Below are 10,832 nucleotides of genomic sequence, written 5' to 3'. Positions count from 1 at the left end.
AGCCTCCGAGTGGGAGTCTGGCTCGCCACTCGGTAGGAATTTTAAACACTTAGGCGAGCACTGGGCTGCAGCTAAGCCTCCGAGTGGGAGTCTGGCTCACCACTCGGTAGGATTTTTAAACACTTAGGCGAGCACTGGGCTGCAGCTAAGCCTCCGAGTGGGAGTCTGGCTCACCACTCGGTAGGATTTTTAAACACTTAGGCGAGCATTGGGCTACAGCTAAGCCTCCGAGTGGGAGTCTGGCTCGCCACTCAGTAGGATTTTTAAACACGTAGGCGAGCACTGAGCTGCAGCTAAGCCTCTGAGTGGGAGTCTAGCTCGCCACTCGATAGGATTTTTTTTACAAACTTAGGCGAAACAGATTCGCTGCTAAGCCACCCACTGGGGGATTTCACACGCAAACAAAAGCAACAACAATTATAGGAAAATTTGTAACGCTCTTGTCTTTGATAAATAGACTACAGAAGTTTTTCTTATTACATCTCATCTGAGTGAGAATTCAAGTGTGAAAGGGGCGGAGTAGTTCTGCATTCCAAGCTCGTGGCTCATCGGTCTGGCGATCGGCATTGTAAAGGTGATACGCTCCATTGTGGAGGACTCTGGTGACGATGAAGGGACCTTCCCAAGTAGGAGCAAGCTTGTGTGGTTTCTGTTGATCCACTCGGAGGACCAAATCTCCTTCTTGGAAGGCTCGACTCTTCACATTTCTGGCATAGAATCGACGCAAGTCTTGCTGATAAATGGTTGATCGGATCATAGCCATTTCTCTTTCTTCTTCCAGGAGGTCGACTGCGTCTTGCCGGGCTTGTTCTGCTTCATCTTTGGTATAAAGCTCGACTCGGGGTGCATTGTGAAGTAGATCACTCGGCAGGACTGCTTCCGCTCCGTAATCCAGAAAGAACGGAGTTCTTCCAGTCGACCGATTCGGGGTAGTCCTCAATCCCCATAGAACCGACGGAAGCTCGTCGACCCAAGCGCCTGTTGCGTGCTTGAGATCACGCATCAGCCGAGGCTTTAGTACTTTGAGAATCAGACCATTTGCCCTTTCTGCTTGTCCATTCGACTGGGGGTGGGCGACCGATGCGTAGTCGACTCGTGTGCCTTGAGAGGCGCAAAAAGCTCTGAACTTGTCTGAATCAAAGTTTGACCCATTGTCGGTGATGATGCTATGCGAGACTCCATATCTGAATGTTAACTTTCTGATGAAACTGATAGTAGTGCAAGCATCAAGATTCTTGATAGGCTTAGCTTCAATCCATTTGGTAAACTTGTCGACTGCCACAAGCACATGTGTGAAACCGCTCCTGCCTGTTCTCAATGGGCCAACCATGTCTAGTCCCCAAACAGTGAAGGGCCAGACGAGTGGAATGGTCTTCAGGGCTGATGCAGGCTTGTGCGACATGTTGGAGTAGAACTGGCACCCTTCACACTTGTCGACTATCTCTTTTGCCATTTCATTCGCTCTTGGCCAGTAAAATCCCGCTCGGTATGCTTTAGCCACAATGGTCCGAGGGGACGCATGATGACCACAGGTCCCCGAGTGGATATCATCAAGGATTATCTGACCTTCTTCTGGTGTTATACACTTCTGACCGACTCCGGTCGCGCTTTCTCTTTACAACTGTCCCTTTATGACTGTAAAGGCCTTGGATCGACGGACGATCTGTCGAGCCTCTTCTTCGTCCTCCGGGAGTTCCTTTCTTAGGATATACGCGATGTACGATATCATCCATTCAGGGGTGATTGCCAAAACTTCCATGATTAGGTCAACCACTACCGGAATTTCAACTTCAGTCGGATCTGTGGCACTCTTTGGCTGCGGGGCTTCATCTGTAAAAGGATCTTCTTGGACTGATGGCGAGTGGATGTGTTCCAAAAACACATTGCTGGGGATGGCTTCTCTCTTGGAGCCTATCTTTGCCAAATCATCAGCCACTTGATTTTTCAGTCGGGGGATGTGACGAAGCTCTAACCCCTCGAATTTCTTCTCTAACTTTCTCACTGCATTGCAATAACCAGTCATAGCTGGACTTCTGACATCCCATTCTTTCATCACCTGATTAACCACCAAATCTGAGTGGCCAGAGACCATGAGGCGATGGACGCCGAGTGAAATGGCCATGCGCAACCCATACAAAAGTGCTTCATATTCTGCTTCGTTATTGCAGGAATCGAAGTGAATCTGGAGAACATATCTGAGCTTATCTCCTTGGGGGGAAACCAATACTACCCCAGCACCGGAACCATTCAACATCTTAGATCCATCGAAGAACATGGTCCAGTGCTCCGAGTGAACTTGAGTCAGAAGTTGCTGTTCGATCCACTCGACGACGAAATCTGCAATTGCTTGGGACTTGATAGCTTTCTTTGCCTCAAACTTGATATCTAGGGGAAGAAGTTCAATCGCCCACTTGGCCACTCGACCAGTTGCATCTCTGTTGTGCAAAATTTCTGATAGTGGAGCGTCGCTGACGACTGTAATGGAATGATCAGAGAAGTAATGTGCAACCTTCTTGGTGGTCATATAAATCCCATATACAAGCTTCTGGTAATGAGGATATCTTTGCTTTGAAGGAGTCAAAACTTCAGAAACATAATATACTGGGCGCTGAACTTTGAAGGCCTTTCCTTCTTCTTCCCGCTTGACCGTAAGTACTGTACTGACAACTTGTCCTGTGGCTGCAATGTAAATCAGCAAAGGCTCCTTGCTGATTGGGGCAGCAAGCACCGGCTGGGTGGAGAGTAGAGCTTTGAGCTCTGTAAACGCTGCATCAGCTTCTGGAGTCCACTCGAACTTGTCGGACTTCTTCATCAGTCGGTAAAGAGGCAATGCCTTTTCACCGAGGCGAGAGATGAATCGACTTAAAGCGGCCAAGCATCCTGGAAGCTTCTGGACATCATGCACACGCACAGGACGTTTCATCCGGAGTATACTACCAATTTTTTCAGGATTGGCGTCGATTCCCCATTCAGAAATGAGAAAACCGAGTAACTTCCCACTTGGAACTCCGAACGTGCACTTTGACGGATTGAGCTTGATATCATACCTCCTGAGGTTGGCAAAGGTTTCAGCAAGGTCAGTCAGCAGGTCGGATCCCTTCCGTGACTTGACCATAATATCATCCATGTATGCCTCCACATTTCGACTGATTTGAGTGAGCAAACACTTCTGAATCATCCTCATGAACGTGGATCCGGCATTCTTGAGGCTGAACAGCATGGTGACATAACAGAAGCAACCGAATGGAGTGATGAAAGCTGTTTTGATCTCGTCGGGCCCGTACAGACGGATCTGATGGTACCCGGAATAGGCGTCTAGGAAAGACAAACACTCACATCACGCAGTCGAGTCGACTATCTGGTCGATGCGGGTGAGAGGAAAATGATCTTTCGGGCAGGCCCGATTGACATGCTTGAAATCAATGCACATGCGAAGTGACTTGTCCTTCTTGGGGACCATGACAATATTGGCGAGCTACTCGGAGTGGTAAATTTCTCGGATGAACTCCGCTGCTAAGAGCCGAGCCACCTCCTCGCCAATGGCCTTCCTCTTCTGGACGGTGAACCGTCGAAGATGTTCTTTCACAGGTTTAAATTTTGGGTCGACTCGTAGACGGTGCTCAGCCAGCCCCCTGGGAACTCCAGGCATGTCAGCAGGCTTCCATGCGAAGATGTCCCAGTTCTCACGGAGGAACTGGATGAGCGCTTCTTCCTATTTGGAGTCGACCGTCATTGAGATGTGAGTCGGAGCAGCGTTTGGATCGGTCGGGTGAATGTGAACTGCCTTCGTTTCACCGGACGACTAAAATGCTGATTCTGAAGCAGGCTTCTTAGCTCGTAGCAACTCACTCGGATCTGCAGTCTTCTGATCCTCTTGCAGCTCGACCACCGCCATCTGAGCATCAGCAATCTTTGAGCCTTTCTGAAAACACTCTTCTGCTTTCTTCTGATTGCCTGTAATAGTGATCACACCTTTGGGACCAGGCATCTTCAATTTGAGATACACATAACATGGTCGAGCCATGAAGCGTGCATAAGCTGGCCTGCCCAAAATAGCGTGATAAGCACTTTGGAAATCCACAACTTTGAAGGTCAACTTTTCCTTGCGGTAATTCTTGGAATCACCGAAAACCACATCAAGAGCAATTTGGCCGAGTGACTCAGCTTTCTTCCAAAGAATGACTCCATGGAAACTCATGTTACTGGTGCTGAGCCTAGACATCGGAATGCCCATCCCTTTCAATGTTTCTACATACAGTATGTTCAAACCGCTGCCTCCATCCATCAGGACTTTGGTCAGTCGAGTGCCTTCGACAACTGGGTCGACCACCAGAGCTTGCCTCCCAGGGGTGGCAATGTGCGTAGGGTGATCAGACTGGTCGAATGTGATGGCAGTCTGGGACCACTTCAGATAATTGGGTGTTGCCGGAGCAACCATATTTACCTCACGGTTAATAACCTTCAGTCGACTTTTGCTCTCAACATCAGCAAAAATCATCAGGGTGGAATTGACCTGGGGGTACCCATCGTCACTATCTTCCATGTCCTCAACTTTGTCCGACTCCTTTTCCTTATCTTTGGACTGCTTGCCCTGAAACTGCTGGATCAGAAGCTGACACTGTCGAGTGGTATGCTTTGGGTAAATGAGTTTACCCTCTTCATATTTCTTGGTGTGGATGTGACATGGTAGATCAAAAATATCATTTCCATCTTGGTCTTCAACTTTCTTGGGGTTCCAAGGTCCTTTGGGTTTTCCCTTAAATTTTCCCTGGGTTACGGCCAGGGCCTCCCCAGGAGCGGCTGGCTCGGCTTTCCGCTTATGTTTCCGACTGGAATTTCCTCCGGTTTCCTGGGCGACTGCTTTATGCTTGCCACTCCGGAGTCGATCCTCATCTTCACCATTAGCGTATTTGGTGGCAATCTCCATCATCCGATTCAGAGACATCTCTCCGGTTCGACCGAACTTTAGATTCAATTCTCTGTACTTAATGCCTTCTTTAAAGGCACAAACTGCTTGATGATCTGGTACATTTTCAACTGTGTGATGCAATGTGATCCACCTCTGGATGTAATCCCTCAGAGTTTCATTCGGTTTCTGCACGCAAGACCGCAATTCCGTAAGGCCTGCAGGTCGCTTGCATGTTCCTTCAAATGTGGGAAAAACACCCGGGAGAGATCCTCCCAAGTGTAAATGCTGCTGGGTGCTAACTGATTCAGCCACGCTCTGGCCGAGCCTTCTAACATGAGAGGCAGGTGCTTCATGGCTACCTCATCGTTCCCACCGCCAATCTGGACAGCCACTCGGTAATCTTCGAGCCAAGTATCGGGATTGGACTCACCGGTGAACTTACTAACTCCAGTCGCCAACCTGAAGTTGGGAGGAATTACAGCGGCTCTGATGGCTCGACTGAAACACTCCGGCCCTGAAACATGTACTCTGCTACTGGTAGGCGCATCTCTGTCGTCGCCTTCTCGGTGAGCTCTATTCCTGTCGACCAAACCTTGAACGAGAATGGATCTCGCATCAAAGCCTGGTTCCCTTGGGTCGACTGGAATTCTCCGCCCAACACTATGAGGGCATCTGTCCACCTGCTGTCGAGGCACATATGACCCACTCCTCGGGGGAGGGGTTGGCACTCGACGTCGATCATCACAATCGAATCGGTGATCATACTGCTCATTCCTTCTGTACTGATCACGCCGGTCTCCACGTCCCTCACGCCTCGGAGGCGATCTTGGGCTGTGAGCCGACTGGACTGTATCTGCTGCAATGGATCGACTATGGATCCCGTTTCGCGATTGAGAAACAACGGAATTCTGGTCTCCTGCTACCCGGAGCAGCGCTCTGATTTGCAACAAGCCTCTGCCAGCCTCTGACTGGGAGGGCTGAATCAACTCTGCTATACGGGCCGCAGCCGCCAAATTCTGAATCGGAGTACGATATACCAGCGGGGGCGGAAAGAGTTGACGTCGACTGGATTCTGGAGCCCATTGACGCGCTCGCCCGTCGAGTATTCGCTGGAGATTCTCCAGTCGAGTGCGCTCGGCCAAGTTAGCCAAGCGCGCGTCCTCCAAGGCTCGGGCCTCAGGGGTTTCTCCAACGATAAGAGTGTGGAGTGCATCCATGTTCCGGCGGCGAAGTTCCTCCCGCTGCAACGACGTGAGAGGCTCGGGGAGATACTCCTCGTGAGGACGCGACGGGTCGACCCCATCCGCGCCTCCGTCAGCGTGGGGGAAACCGGGAGGACTGTGTGGCCCATCGATCACCAGAACCTCTGCAGCTGGGTCACTGCTGTCGCCTTCGGATGCGGTCTCTGCGGAGCCAGTCGACAGGTCAAACAGGCCATAGAGGGATTCGTCGGGGTCGATTGCCGTGACTTGTGGGGTGGCCGACTGGCGGGCCACCGCATGCCTTACCCACCTTTGAAGCCTCGGCCGACCGGAGCGCTTGCGCCGATGAGAAACAGGGCGGGGAGATGCCACGGGAGCTGACCGATACTGGGTCGACGGCTGCCGCAGGAGGACACCACGGACGCATGCGCGAAAGTGCGTCGCCCCGCAGACGGGGAGTGCGTCGACGTCGAGTGGAGCCTCCTGAAGCCAAGCGGAGTCGTTCGCGATGAACGTGAGCGCGCCAAGACGGATCTCGCGGCCCTCCACCAAAGCTCCGCCCGAAACCATGATCAAGGAGATCGGAAAAAATCACAACTTCTCAAACTAGGCGCTAAGACTCCTGGCCCCACGGTGGGCGCCAACTATCGTGGTTCTAACTCTGACAGTGATGTAGGGGGGTAAGTATGGAGAGGCGAGGTCTTAGCTATGAAGAGGTTGTGGGGACGCAAGGTTTACGAGTTCAGGCCCTTCTCGGAAGAAGTAAAAGCCCTACGTCTCAGAGCCCGGAGGCGGTCGACTGGATTATGTGTGTATGAGTTACAGAGGTGCGAACCCTTGTCTCGGAGGAGGGGGGTGGCTTATATAGAGTACGGCAGGACCCCGGCCAGCCCACGTTACGAAGGGTTCAATGTACATTAAGGTAGGGCGTTACTGATAACGCTAGTAATAAAGTGCTATGATGACCATAAAACCGACTTAATGACCAACCGTTAGCGTGCGGAGTGACTTTTGGTCTCCTGGTCGTCGAGTGGTTGGATCTTGGTCGAGTAATTTCTTCTTGGTCGAATGTCTTCGAGTCTGTCGAGTGGAACACCTCCAAGTCGATTGAAAGGTGATTTATTCTAGAGGTGTCCTTGGGTAGGTCAGTTAGGACAGGTCCGTGACCCTACCCTAGTTACATAGCTTCATCACCCGTGCCTATCGAATCCGACTGGGCACCAATCATGGAGTTCACCTCCGTGGATATCTTTCAGCACTCGCCCTTCAGCGACATACTGAACTCATTAAGGTCTCTCTCCCTGTCAGGAGAGTCCTGGCTGAACTATGTTCGGCAGGATTGGGACGCGGATGACGAAGAAATTCGCCCCCACCCACCACCCACTTAGTAGCCACTGTCGATGATTTGACCGACATGCTCGACTTCGACTCCGAAGACATCAACGATATGGACGATGATGCAGGAGACGAACAGGAACCACTGCCCACAGGGCACTGGAAGCCCACTTCATCATATAACGTATACATGGTGGACACACCCAAAGAAAATGACGACGAGGAACGGAAGAACGCAGCGAAGGGTTGTTCCCTCGAGAAGCAGTCAAAGCGGCGGTGTAAGTGCTGCTCCAAATCCCGCCTCGGCAGAAGCAGCGATCATATAAACTGAGCGATAGAGCAAGGCGAGCTAGCGGACGACAAACACGGCATTGAACCATCGTCCGACCACGGCAACACGGAGAATCAAACCAAACAACCCGACTCCGTCGAAGATAACAGTCCAGATAACATCACACCGGACAGGCACCCGGAGCAACAAAATACCCATAAAAGGCTTGTTGCCACTGGGAGGAGTCTGAAAAAGTAGAAGCAAAGGCTCAGGGCTGCACAAGACACATTCAGAATCAGATGGAGTGAAGTACTCAACACTGAAGCGAAAGACGGCAGTAATCGCCACACCAAGAGCTACCCGAAGCAAAAGTTGCTACCTGAATTCGATGAGGAGGCCTTAGATCCCCCACAATCAAAAAACAAAACGGCCATCCGGTCGGATAGACGACCTCGGGGCCAACATAGAGCGGCAAACGACGCCGCACGTAAGCCATTACGCGATCCGCGTGAGGGCTCGCATAAAAAGGACGACGTAACCAGATCCATCTACGGGCCACGCAAGCGCGCTCCAGCATGCAATGCAACACAACAAACATCCCAACACCACGGTACACCCAAATACAGGGGTGCCGCACACCCCCTATGTTTCACTGATGAGGTGTTGGACCACGAATTTCTAGAGGGATTCAAACCCGTAAACATAGAGGCGTACGACGGAACGACAGACCTTGGGGTCTGGATTGAGGACTACATCCTCCATATCCATATGGCTCGAGGAGACGATCTCCACGCCATCAAGTACTTACCCCTCAAGCTCAAAGGGCCAGCTCGGCACTGGTTCAAAAGCCTCCCCGAAAACTCCATTGGAAGCTGGGAAGAGCTCGAAGACGCTTTTCGGGAAAAATTTCAAGGGACCTATGTCCGACCACCGAATGCAGCCGATTTGAGTAATATAACTCAACAGCCCGGAGAGTCAGCCCGAAAGCTTTGGAACAGGTTACTCACTAAAAAGAACCAAATAGTCGACTGCCTGGACGCCGAAGCCTTAGCAGCTTTTAAGCACAGCGTTTGAGACGAATGGCTTGCCAGACACCTCGACCAAGAAAAGCCAAGAACAATGGCAGCATTAACAAGCCTCATGACCCGCTTTTGCGCGGGCGAGGATAGCTGGTTAGCCCGATGTAGCACCAGCGACCCAAGTACATCCAAAGTCAGGGACGAAAACGGGAAACCACGACGCAGCAAAAACAAGCGCCGGAATAAAGAAGACAGCCCAAAGAGCACGGCGGTAAACGCTGGATTTAGAAGCTCTCGGCCAGGTCAACAAAAGCTTCCCTCCAAAGGCAATAGAGACGAACTGTCCATCCTAAACATGATTGTGGATAAAATATGTCAGATCCACAGCACCACCGATAAGCCTGCAAATCATACCCATAGAGAATGTCGGGTTTTCAAGCAGTCCGGCAAGCTCAACGCCGAACATAAGGGGCAGGATACACCAAGCGAAGACGAGGACGAGCCTCGCAAGCAAAGCACTGGGGAACAGAAGAAATTCCCACCAGAAGTCAAAACAGTAAATGTGTTACACGTAACAAAGGTGAGAAACAAAGCGACACTCCTAGTGACACATGCCCCAGGGCCTATCACCGCGGAGTTCTGCCACTGGTCGTCCCAACCGATCACCTTTGACCATCGGGATTACTTGGCAAGTATCCGCCATGCAGGATGGGCTGCCTTGGTATTAGACCCAATAATTGACGGATACCACTTCACACAAGTCCTGATGGACGGCGGCAACAGTTTAAACCTGATATATCAGGACACAATCCGCAAAATGGGGATAGCCCCAACAAAAATTAGCCACAGCAATACTACCATTAAAGGAGTAACGCCAGGCCCAGAGGCCCATTGCACGGGCTCCCTGCTACTAGAGGTTATATTCGGCTTTCCTGATATCTTCCGCAGCGAAAATTTAACATTCCATATCGCTTCGTTCAAAAGTGGCTATCAAGCACTACTCGGACGCGAAGCTTTCGCTCGCTTTAACGCAATACCGCATTACGCTTCTCTCATGCTTAAGATGCTCAGTCCACGTGGCATCATTACAGTAAATGGAAATATTGAGCACTCCTTGCGCGTGGAAGACCGTGCGTCCGCCTTGGCAGCCGCACACTAAACGGCCTCACCAACTAAAGCATCTGACAGGTCATTAAGACCACAGACGCGGTTGGACGAGTCCGGCGCAGCTATATGTAATTAATACAGGTTTGATGGCTATACCCCTATTACAATACAAGGGGCTCAACGCGCGCAAACAAGTGACAATTAGGCTCAACTTTACTCATTTTGAACTGTACATGGTTTATTTAGTATAGCCTACCTTTTTGCACGACAACTTTTCAACTAAGTTCCTCTCTTTTACAGATGATCATCGTGCTACACCCGTCCAGGATACGGCACAACAGAGACACAGACGTAGACGTGCAGCAGGGACCCGTTCCAAGGATTCTTTTTAGATTAAGACCCTGCGTAAACCTTTTTTACTGTCTCTTGTTGATACACGTCCCCAGGATTCTCAGTACAATTGAGAAGGATGATGACGTATTGGCATGTGGCCACGTCAGAATATTGCACGTACCTGGACACCAGGGGCTTATTACAAAGGGCACTGCTTAAGCCCGGTTTACAACATGAAGACTGAATACCCTAGGGAGTGTTCGGTGTCACGAGTTTGGCCTTATATGCATCAGCTCCGAATCATGTCTTTGGTCAAATGTTGGGTTTGCCCGGCTCCTGTGTTTTGCTGCTTTACATTCCGCTCTATCGGCTAAAGCGGCACCAGGAGAACTACTGCGATTGTGCACTGGTTCATCCGGACGAGCACCTCAGTAGAGAAAGCCGAAAACTGACTGTCATGATATAACGTGAGACTGGTCAACCACTCGATGACCTAGCGGAATCTTCAGGATTCCTCCGCCTTAACGAAGGGTCGTTTCCTGGCCAGGCATGTACGCTCCCCGATTCCGGATGAGCGCGGAGCCACCAAGGGCTATATAGTAGCCCCACTGTCAAACTCCTCTGGCTAAGTGAAAGTGTTAAAGCATTATAGTCCA

This window comes from Triticum aestivum, chromosome 1A (genome assembly GCF_018294505.1).
Source record: "Triticum aestivum cultivar Chinese Spring chromosome 1A, IWGSC CS RefSeq v2.1, whole genome shotgun sequence".
NCBI classification, from domain to species: Eukaryota; Viridiplantae; Streptophyta; class Magnoliopsida; order Poales; family Poaceae; genus Triticum; species Triticum aestivum.
This window is presented reverse-complemented; position numbering follows the sequence as displayed.